Below are 11,932 nucleotides of genomic sequence, written 5' to 3' on the forward strand. Positions count from 1 at the left end.
CTAGACGGTGGAAGCCCCACTGTTCAGCTTCATGCTGGTGCAGGCGATGGACTCAACTCTCTGGCCTGCCGCTTTATTTTTTTTTTAATTATTTATTTATTTGAAAGTCAGAGTTACACAGAGAGAGAATGTGGGGAAGAGAAAGAGAGAGAGAGAGAGAGGTCTTCCATCTGCTGGTTCACTCCTCAACTGGCTGCAATGGCCGGATCTGTGCTGATCTGTGCCTGGAATCAGGAACTTCTTCCGAGTCTCCCACATGGGTGCAGGGGCCCAAGCACGTGGGCCATCTTCTACTGCTTTCCCAGGCCACAGCAGAGAGCTGGATCAGAAGTGGAGCAGCCGAACTTGAACAGGAGCCCATATGGGATGCCGGCACTGCAGGAGGCGGCCTTACTTGCTATACCACAGTGCCAGCCCCTGGCCTGCCACTTTCAAGCTGTGTGACCTTGGACAAGTTGTGTGGCCTCTCTGTGTGTCTGGATGACAGTACCATGGCTCCTGGCCTGGAAGGAAGGGACAGGGAGGAGCAGAGGTGCCAGAGCAGGCGGATCTGCCCCAGGCTGAGAGCTGGGCACACCTTTGGTCACTAAGAGCCTGGTGTGGGGCACCAGAGACTATTTTATGTGTGTGTGTGTGTGTGTGGGTACGCAGAGCTCCTCGGCTCCGTGTCACAGTGCTGAGGGGTCTGAGTGATCTCAGGGGCTGCTGTAGACAGATCTGTGTCCCAGAGGAAGGGACAGTTGCCGCAAAGTCAGAGAAAAACTGATGGTCGCAGGGAGGGAAGGCAGGAGGGCGCAGGACACGTGCACACTGATCCTGGCTGCTGGACAAGCGGCCCAGGTTCCTGGACATGGTCACACGGCTCATGCAGAGGCAGAGGCAGAGGCAGGCTGCTCCGTCCAGGAGCACAGCGACCTCCCACACGGAGGCCCCTCTCTCCCCCGTCAGACCCACCTTGCACAGGGCAGATGCGCCGGCCCGCTGGGGAAGAGTGGCAGTCATAGTTTTCTGGTGCAGTTGTGGAGGGTGTAGGGAGGCAGCCGACTGGGGTGTGTGGCCTAGGCTATCACCTCGTCTGATCTGTTAGAGGTTCCTAGAAACGGCCTAGAGGAAACCCAGCCCTACCCACCGCCTTGGACAAGCAGCTCCAGCAATCTGGGCTCCGCCTCCTTCACGTGATGAGGAGCAAGCGTGGCCGGATAAGGACAGCATTCACTATCATTCATCATCACGCAGCGTTTAGAACAGTGGAGCCACGTAACACATCGTCTCACGTCATCCTCGTGGCAACCCGCAAAGCAGACACAAGAGCCCTTATCCCACACGTGAGAAAACGGGAAGCTCAAGTTTTAGTCCAAGGTCCCCCAAGCAGGGATGTATGCCTATCCGTCAGCTGCAAAGCGCTGGCTAGCTCTCGGCTGGCATGCCCGCGTGCTGCTCTACACCCTGTCCCCAGCAGGAAAAATCGGGCAGAGCTTCCTGGGTTCCCCTGGGTTCCATCTCTGCTGTTTGCACACCAGGCCATGAGCTAGCTGTGCAGGTGGTGGGTGGCAACGCCTCTGGCCCACCACCAGGACCCTGATGTACACGGTGAGGTGAGGGCTCCGCCCACCACTGGCACCATCCACGCCATCTGCTGCTCTTGCAGGCCTCAGCGGTCTTTGAGTTGCCTGAGAAAAGTTGCAACGTGGCCTATTTTTCTCCCACCACAGCAGCAGGCAGCCTTGGGTGTACCCTGGTGTACCCTGGCCTCTTTGCAAGCAAGAGCAAAGAGACTCCCTGATTCTTCCATTCAATAAAACCGTCACTTCCATGCAAACCTCCGCCTGGGAGCTTCCCCAGCCTCGCTTAGAGCTCGCAAGCTCCTAGACAGGGGCTAGCACACAGCCAGCACTGACAGCAGAGAGGTGGCCGGGAGCTGCCCCTGCCGTCTCTGTGGCTCCTCCGCGAGCAGGGGGAGGCAGTTGATAAGTCGCCCGTCCACAGGAGCCCGAGTTTTCTCATCCGCAACCTGAGGACAGCCTGAGGATGAAATGTGCAGTACAGAGGAAGGCCTGGCACGGGCTGCAGCAGGGCACGTGCCCTCCAACTGGAGCTCTTGTTTTCAAATATTTTCCAGGTCCAGAATTTTAGTAGACTTTATTATTACTATTATTATTTAACAGCAGTTTGGGGTTCACAGCAAAATTGAGCAGTTTCAGGGACATACAGTCGTGGAGGGGCAGGCATTGGGAGCAGAGGTTAGGACGCCCCGCTTGGGGTGCCCACAGGTGCCCATGGGGAGGTGCCTGCCTGCGAGGCCTGGCTCCACTTCCACTTCCAGATCCTGCTACTACACAGCCTGGGAGGCGGCAGGTTGGTACCGCAAGTGGCTGGGTTCCTGTCACCCACGGGGAGAGCCGGATGGAGTCCGTAGTTCCTGGCTTCAGATTGACCCAGTCGTGGCTGCGGTGGGCATTTAGAGAGTGAACTAGCAAAAAAGAAGGTGTCTGCCTGTCTCTCTGCCTTTCAAATACATAAATAAATACATATATAAAACTTAAAAAGGATTCGTGGGGTCCGGGCCTTGTGGCACAGCAGGCAAAGCCACTGCCTGCGATGTTGATTCCATAGGGGCACTGGCTCATGTCCCGCCTGCTTCACTTCCCATTCAGCTCCCTGCTGCTGGCCTGTGAACAGCAGTGGGAGATGGCCCAAGTGCATGGTCCCTGCCACCCCCTTGGGAGACCTGCCTTCAGATCTGGCCCAGCCCTGGCCATTGCAGTTATATCAGAGTGAACCATAGATGGAGCATCTCTGTGTGTGTCTCTCCCTCCCTCTCTCTCTGTAACTCTGACTTTCAAATAAATAAATAAATCTTTTTAAAAAGGGGGTTTGTGGAAAATGGAATTACACAGTAAGTTTATTTTGGTAGAAAAAAATTTTAAATCTATGTGTAATTTTCTCATACATTTTTCTGGAACTTTTTGAAAACTCATATGAGTATGGATTTTAAAACTGTTTGCAAAAAAACCATAAATTTATGTTTTCATTCATTTTCCTGAACTTGAAGTATCATCCTACTCCTGGCCCCCATCCGTGCGGAGTCTCCCTCTGTCAACATCCCCGGCCAGACTAGGACACTTTTCAGAACTGGTGAGCCTAGATCGATGAACTTGATTCATTGTTATCACCCAAGTCCACAGCGCACATTCGGGCTCACGCCTGCAGCTGAGCATTCCCTGGGCTTTGCCAAGCATCTAACGACACATCTCCAGTGCAGCACCATCCCCAGGGGTCGCCCCGCCCCGGAAGTCCTCCAAGCTCTCGCTCCGTCCCTCTCTCCCCTCTAGACCCTGCAAGCTGCTCGTCTCTTCTCTCCACAGATGGTTCCCTTTCCGGTGAGTCCCGAGGTTGTAACCACACAGCATGTACCCTTTCCAAATTGGCTTCTTTGACTTCGTATATACATGTAAGATTCCTCCATGGCTTTTCGTGCTTGATAGCTAACTTTTAAGTTATTTTTATTTGGACATATATAAGGCAGGTAGAGACCTCTCACCTGCTGCTTCATGCCCCAAATGCCTGGGAGCCAGGAGCCTAACCAGGTCTCCACGTGGGGGTCGGGACCTGAGTACCTGAGCCATCATTTGCCACTCCCCAAGGCGAGTGCTGGCAGGAAGCCGGAATCAGGAGCAGAGCCAGGGCTTGGGTGCAGGAGCTCCAATACAGGGTGCAGGTGCGTTGAGCAACACGTTAACGGCCGACCAAGTGCCCATCCCTGCTCCCTGCTGCTTGCTGATCGACACGGTATTTCTGGATGCATGCAGTTGATTTGTTCATTATCTCCTGAAGGGCATCTTGGTTGCTTCCAAGTTTTGGCTATGATGAATAAAGCCTCCGTAACATTTGCCTACAGGGTTTTCTGTGGACGTAAATTTTCAGCTCCTTTGGGCACATATCAAGGAGTAGGATTTCTGGATCATACGGTAAGAGGATGCTTAGTTTGATAAGAAAGTAGTTGTACCATTTTGCATACTCATCAACAATGAATGAGATTTTAAATTTTCTTTTAAAATGAGATTTAAATTTCCTCTCACATAGAGAGAGATCTTCCATCTGCTAGTTACTCCCCAAATGACTACAAAGGCCAGGGCTGGGCCAAGCCAAATCCAAGAGGCAGGGACTTCATACAAGTGTCCTGCATGGGTGGCAGGGGCTCAAGGACTTGGGCCATCGTCTGCTGCTTTCCCAAGCACCTTAGCTGGGAGCTGGATTGGAAGTGAAGCAGCCGGGATTTGAACAGGTGTTTTGATAAGAGATGCCAGCATTGCAAGCAATGGCTTAATCCATGGCACTACAATACTGGCCAAGAGATTTAAAAAAAAAAAAAAAAAAGATTTATTTATTTACTTGAAAGAGTTACAGAGGGGGGTGGGCAGAGAGAGAGAGAGATTGATCTTCCATCTGCTGATTCACTCTCCAGATGGCCAAACATCCAGGGCTTGGCCACACTGGAGCCAGGAGCCAGGAGCTTCTTCCAGGTCTCCCACATGGGTGGCAGGGGCCCAAACACTTGGAGCCGTCTTCTGCTTCTTTTCCCAATAACAGGGAGCTGGCATTTTATCTGCTATACTACAATGCCAGCACCAAGAGAATTTATTTTTAATCAGAGATGCAAAATGTCTTGCTTAAAATCACACAGCTATTAGTTGGCAAAGCCAGGACCCACTGGCACCTTCTCTGGTTGTAGACTTTGGGTGGGTTCTGCTTAACCACACTGCCCCCTTGGCGAGATAAGCCAGCTTCCTGCCCTCACAAACACACTCCTTCTTATCCCCCCTGCTTAGAGACCCACTGCTCGGGTGCAGACGCTGCCCACTGTGGGCCTCTTTGCCCCTCTCCCAGGGAAGCCCACCCTCCCATGCAGTCCATGCACCTGGGAGGCGTGCAGTGCTCCTGCAAGTGTTCTGGCAGAAGAAGGGGCCAGTGCCCCAGCATCCATGGTTGCCCATATCCAGAGAAGAGCCAGGTGGCCCTGCGAGGCCCTAACAGAGCAGACTCAGCCAGCCGCAGTCCGACGCTCACTGGGATGTCATCAGGGCTGGTGGAGGCAAAGGAAAGACCCTGTGACCCTCCCCCCCAGCCCCCTCTCCAACTCCACATTTGTTCATCCTTCCCGAAGTGAAATTCACGTGACATAAACTGAACCATTTTAAAGAAAACAATTCAGCAGCATTTAGTATGTGAACAGGGCTGTGCACCTCCACCTCCAATTCCAAAATATTTCCATGATCCTGAAGGAATACCCTGTACCCATCGAGCAGTCACCACCTCTTCCCAGCCCATGGCAAGCACCGATCTGCCTTCTCTCTTTTGGGTTTGCCTGTTCTGGTCATGGAATAAATGGAAACAGATAATAGGGGGCATTTTGTGTTCATTCCCAAGTACTTTTCTTAGGCCAAACTTTCTGTGGCTTCCTGAGGAGTGAGAGGGACAGAGACCCCCCTCCTGTCTCTGTCTGCTTCCCTGTCCCTAGTCCTGCTTGCTCTGGGCCCCCTGCCCAGGGCACCTGTGGCCTTGCTCATCGAGTCTAAGCCCTTTCCCTCTCAAAGAGAACTTTGAAAGTTCATAGATTCACTCACCAAACAGCTCCCAGGATGGCAACAGAGAGAATCGGCTCATTAGACCTGTAGTAAGGCAACACCGTGGGTTTTACAGAGAGCCAGGGGAGCCCAGAGGAGAGGCACCTAAGTTGGCCTCCAGGGGAGGAAGGTCAGGGAGATGACGTGGGGGACCTAGGGGCTCACTCTGTCTGCTCAGCACCTAGCGTGGTTCTTGGCGCCTAGGACAGAGACACATGAACAAACCAAGCAAGCAGGCTGGCAACCCGTCTCTCAGAGAACAGCTGAAGACGAATCCAACCGGTCTCTACCAGAAAATAGGGAGAGCAAATCTGGGACTTCAGGCAAGAGGGTAGCCCCTTTAGCACACTGAGAGACGTTTCAGTCTTCACGGAGGTCGGAGGAGGAGACACACAGTCACACGGGGCCTTGGAAGCTACACAGAGGAGCTTGACTTGAACTTGAACGAGAAGGGAATCACTGCAGAGCTGCAAACAGGCTCACGCATTAGAACTCCTCTTTCTAACCCACAGTAGAGATCAGGTGACCTAAGAAAGCGCCGGAACAGACGTTGGTCATGCGTTCCTGCAGGGGATGACCCACAGGGGAACACAGGTGCTTCGCATGGCGTTGGAAGGAAGGAATTCCAAGATCACAGGGGTGCAAGGTGCTCTGAGGAATGTGCTGGCTGGGGAAGCCCTCCCCCAAGACAAGGAGTGAGCTTTAAATCAAAACCCAGAGCCGGCGCCGTGGCTCAATAGGCTAATCCTCCACCTTGCGGCGCCGGCACACCGGGTTCTAGTCCCGGTTGGGGCGCCGGATTCTGTCCCGGTTGCCCCTCTTCCAGGCCAGCTCTCTGCTATGGCCAGGGAGTGCAGTGGAGGATGGCCCAGGTGCTTGGGCCCTGCACCCCATGGGAGACCAGGAAAAGCACCTGGCTCCTGGCTCCTGCCAGGATCAGCGCGGTGCGCCGGCTGCAGCGGCGGCCATTGGAGGGTGAACCAACGGCAAAGGAAGACCTTTCTCTCTCTGTCTCTCTCTCTCTCACTGTCCACTCTGCCTGTCAAAAAAAAAAAAAAAAAAAAAAAAAAAAAAAAAAAAAAAAAAAAATCAAAACCCAAGCAGTGAATAGGAGTCGGTCGGTGGAAGAGACGGAGAGCGTCGCCAACTGCACTCAGGTTTTCAGGGAGGTTCTGAGTAAAGTGTGTTGAAGGAAGTGAGAAGAGTCTGGGTGGTGGGGGCTGGGGGTGGTTGTGAAAACCATGAGGCTGGGAGCTGGGGGGAGAAGCAGGGGTCAGGCCCAGAGGACACTCTTACACATCCTGGATTTACCCTAAGCAAAATGGGAAGTCCTTAATGATGTAAACAGGATCCCGTTTTGAAAAACAAGATTAATTGTCTTTCTCTTTTGAATTTCTGTCCATGTGACCTGGTTCCTGCTCAGCTAGAACACCTACCTGCCCGGAGAGTGGAGTTGGGATTATCAAAGACAAAAATACCAAGACATAATTAATACCTGAGACATCCAAAAGAAGATCTTTCAGTTAGACGCCAGTCTTGAAAGGCAGCCTTTGGTAGGAAAAAGATGTTCTGGGTGTCTGCGATACCCTCGCTGAGATAGGAAAGAAGAGACCCAGCAGACTTGACGGAGGAACTTGACCTCAAGAGGAGAATACAGGAAACCACCCTGGCCTTGGCCCAAAGGGTGGTGGTCAGGGGGAGGCCAGGGAGGAAGCAGGCAGGTGAGAGGCAGGCAGGTGTGGCTCCTCTTCCCCCGTCTCCCAGTCCTGGAGAGCAGGGCTGCACAGCGTGACAGTGGGCGGGAAGGCAACCCTCCCAGGGCCCTAGGAGGAGAGTCCCTGAGTCTCTCTCCAGAGATCTTCACTTCCAAGCAAACACGGCGGTTTGGTGTGGCTGAGCACAGCGAGGGCTTGACCTGAAGCCTCTCAAGCCACCATGGGTCCCTGTGGTGTTTAAATGATGTCTACAGCCAGATCTCTAACTGTGCAGGTCACATAAGAAACTAACTGGAGTAGGTAGATTGAAAGCCTACCAAGCTTTTCTGGAAAATATATTGGGGAAAAAAAATGATCACAGCCTGAATCTTCACAGGTAAATACTGAACAAGCCCCCGAGCCCCCAGCTCACCAGTGTCTGTTTGAAAGGTGGCTGTGGAGCTTAGTGGGCCAGGAGGAACCTTGCAGAAGGAAAAATCCAGAGCCATAGACAACAAGCAGAGGGAATCATCCCAGAGAGCAGTAGAGAGGTTGCCCTCAACCCCTGGCTCCAGACTTTTATAGCAGAGAATAAAGCCATGTACGTTCAGGGTTCTACTTATTTGGGTTCTGCATCTTGGCCATAATCCCCACTGATGCCCCTCTACGACGGGCTCTGAGCGGGAGAGGTAACAATCAGTTTGGTTTTAGGGACACAGAAACAGGTGTGACCTCCTATCAACGGTGTTCTGGCAGCAGATGGGGACCGGAACAGCCCAGATGAGCGAGGAGCAAGGACAGGCTCTGTACCCGGATGGTCTGTGCCAGTGTGGGACTGGAGGGAGCATTCACATTTGAAACAGCCAGGACTTGGTGGTGGAAGGCCCTGATGTGGGGACTGACAGGGAAGGAAGAGGAAGGAAGAGAGTGGCACGTCCCAGAAGCGGTGCTCAGGAGTGGTGGCTGCTGTGCGTCGGTCAAGGCTGAGACGAGTGTAGGATTTGGTTGCAAGGAAGTAGGGTCTTGGGGGCAGTGGGTGGGGAAGCCAGACTCGCGTGGGTGGAAAGTAGAGGGGGAGGTGAGGAAGTGGGCCCAGCAGGGAAGACAGCCCTTTCAAGAGTCACGGTGAAGTTCCCCTGCTTGCTGCTGACCGGAGGGGCCCTCGGAGAGGTAGAGGCCAATGTCAGACAAGCAGAAGAGGAAACCGATTGAAAAGTGTCCCAAAAAGAGGGAAGGTGGAGGACAATGGGGAAGGAGGGAGGGCAGGAGGCCACGGATAGGTCTGCAGACTTGGTGATGGGAGGCCGAGTTTGCCTCTGACATCCTCTGCCTTCTTCCACGTGGGAGCTGATATCACCTGTGGAAAGCAGGGGGGGGGGGGACTGGCGGAGGGGGTTTGAGAAGGGCGGAGGCACCTTGTAGCTCCTTCTGGGGAACACATCGGGCGGAGGCCTGGGGCCAACAGGCACCGAGAATGGGTGGTGGCGCCCACTCGGTCAGGTGGTGTGACTCCTAGCTGGGTCTCCCGCCTGCCCTCGCTCCAGGCCAGCGTTGCCCTGCAGGCCCGGGGAGCCCTGTGTATCCTGCAGCTCCTCGAAGAACCACGCCTAAAACGGAACTCAAGGTGAGGCCTCCCCACCCCCACCCAGCTCCGGCCTTGCCTCCCAGTTTCTATTCCTGGAACCAGACGGCTGGGACTCTGCCCCTGAGAACCCTGACGCCAGGCCACTGCTGACTCTCACACCCCTGCCTCCCCACACCCCGCCCCCTCTGTCCTGTACATCTGCTGTTTCCATCTTTCAGGAGCCGCTGTGGCTGTGGCACCCCCTACTCAGCTGCCCCCTTGGCATCTCCCAATTCCTAGAAATAAAGCTCTCATTTCTGCTTATTTGGGGTCTCAGTTTCAATGCTTCTAGTTCTGGGAAGCCCGCCCCAGTCTCTCCCTCCACCACCCCCCAGATTAGGGAAAGTCCCAGTGGTACCTGCGCCCACAACACTGGCACATCTGTGAGATTCTTGGTGAACTTGCAATTAGTTATCCTCCCCCAGGAGACTGGGGCTGGCAGGGATGAGGGGTGGGGGGGAGGATCACCCAGTCTCCCTCATCCCCTCTGCCTCCCCAGTGCCAAGGCCAGGGTCTGACACAAACAGGCACTTAATACTCAACCTTGTCATTCCAGAACCTCAAGATCCTGACTTAAATTCCCATCACGCCCCACATCCACCCATGCTCGGGGCACCCAAGCCTCCTTCCCAACCCCCAAAACCATCCCACACTTTCACTCCTGCCTGCAGCCCCCACCCCCGCCATCTTTGCTCAGATGGTTCCTTCCATCTGAGCCCTAATTCTCCCAGCCACCCTCCCAGCTGCCCACTCAGGGCCTGTCCTCCACAGAGCCCCGTGTGTCACAGCCGCAAATGTCCGTGCCTCTGCCCTTTCTCGGTAAGCTGAGGGCAGTTTCCAGTTTGTAGTCTGTCGCTGATTCCAAGGACAGCATTTGAGTGTGGAGCACCCCCCCCCATATGACACCTGTGCAGCGTCTTACACAGCTGTGTCCCAGGGAGCACCTGCCGTGGTTTCACGCACATAGTAGAGACGCAAGCACATGTCTGAGTATTTTCTCCCTCACACCTGTAAGAGTGACCGTGCTCACCTGAGTGCCAATCCTTCAGCTGTGGGGGAGGCAGCTGTTTTCATTCACCTGGGAACAAGTCTGCCGTTCCAGATTGAGCTCATCCTCTCTAGATCAAGGTCATGCCAGCCTCGGCCAGGCCAGCAGACATGCTTCCACCCGAGAGAAGAGGAATTTCTCCTGGAGCAGTTTGCGACACGTCCAGCCACCCTGCTTTTGGGCTGTGTACATGATGACACACGAGAACAGATGGACGACCAGAACAAGGAGGAAGCCGCGCCTCGAAGAGCCAGGGCCTGTTTTCCAGGCTAGGCATCAGGATGGGTTTTTTACTGCAGAAAACAGAATCGCTGGGACTTTCAAAAATACTGCCTGCAGAGGCGCACAGGGTGCGAGAGCAGGCTGGTGCTGTTGGGGCTGGGGCAAGGCTCTCACGCTGATGCAAGCATGTCGGAGTGAGGCAGAGGTGGTGGTTGTGCTGTGCTGACGAGGGACTCACTGCCCCTGAATGACTCACTTAAAGTGATTAATTGTATGTTAAATTCGCGGCTCACTAGGCTAATCCTCCGCCTGCAGTGCTGACATCCAGGGTTCTAGTCCCGGTCAGGGTGCCGGATTCTATCCTGGTTGCCCCTCTTCCAGGCCAGCTCTCTGCTGTGGCCCGGGAGTGCAGTGGAGGATGGCCCAAGTGCTTGGGCCCTGCACCCCATGGGAGACCAGGAGAAGCACCTGGCTCCTGGCTTCAGATCAGCGCAGCGCCGGCCCTAGAGGCCATTTGGGGAGTGAACCAATGGAAGGAAGACCTTTCTCTCTCTCTCTCTCTCTAACTCTGCCTGTCAAAAAAAAAAAAAAAAAAAAAAAAAAAAAAAATCCGTCTCACCTAACAATGCAGTGTGGTGCTCCATAAAGCCCAGCTCCCGCGTCCCCACATGGCCCACGCTTGTCCCTGGGGAAGGTCTGGGGTCCCCAGCAGCGCAGCGTGCTCACTCACGGACACCCTGACAAACCACCCCCACCGCTGCGTTGCGGTCATCTTCCCCTTCGGCTTACGTAAGGACTAAGTCCAGTTCCACAGGTGGAGCCTGAAGCAGGGTTTTATTTATTTCTTTAAGTGAGTGGAACTTTCCAGAGACGCCAACTCACAGACCATGGCTAGAACAGCATAGGCTTTACTGTGGCACCTGCGCACCGGGAAGAGGAGGGAGGTGGCTCACGCCCCGGGGGGCAGGGTCACGCACACAGTCCTGCTGTGGTCTCGCCGGCAAGAGCAGGGGCAGGTGCGAGAGCAGCGCCCGGCTCGGGTGCACAGCCCGCCCGGGAGGCCATCATGCTGAGGCCGGCTGTGTGGGGGCTGGCAGGGCCCTGCGACCCGCGGGGCCTGGGCCAGAGGAAGATCACAGCCTCCATTTCACCCACGGCCCTGGAGCCCCGAGCCCAGCGCTGCACCCTAATCGAGAAGCACCAGTCCACCCAGGCAGCAAGGCCGGCGGGTTTTAATGACTGTAGCACTCCGTTCCGCAAATATCGGCTGCGGGAGAAATTCCTTCTCCCTCACACAGTGGCGAGTCTAATGAACAGACAAGGCCTGGAGACAAAGCTGGATTCGCTTGGAGGACTTGGGGTCCAGCAGAGGAGGACGGTCCACCTGGGCATCTCTCCGGGGAGGACCCTGGGCATCCCACAATCACTCGGGTCCGCTCTCAGCCCGGATCCCTGAGCTGGTTTGTACCAACACAGGCTCAGCCTGCGGGTGGCTGCCGCCCTCCTCCGCCGGCCCCTCGGGGTCACTACCCCCCACTGCTCTCCTCAGGAACAGACTCAAAGGCTGTCTGGATGCTTTTAAGGCATTTACAGCCGCACAAAGCAGCTTGTACCTCCCAGGAGCAAGGGCCGCACCCGCGTGGAACCCTCCAATTGCCACATGGGTGAGGAGGTGGGAATGGAAGCACAGTGGATTTGGATGATGAAAAATATGGAAGCC

Source organism: Oryctolagus cuniculus, chromosome 2, assembly GCF_964237555.1.
Source record: "Oryctolagus cuniculus chromosome 2, mOryCun1.1, whole genome shotgun sequence".
Taxonomy (NCBI): Eukaryota; Metazoa; Chordata; class Mammalia; order Lagomorpha; family Leporidae; genus Oryctolagus; species Oryctolagus cuniculus.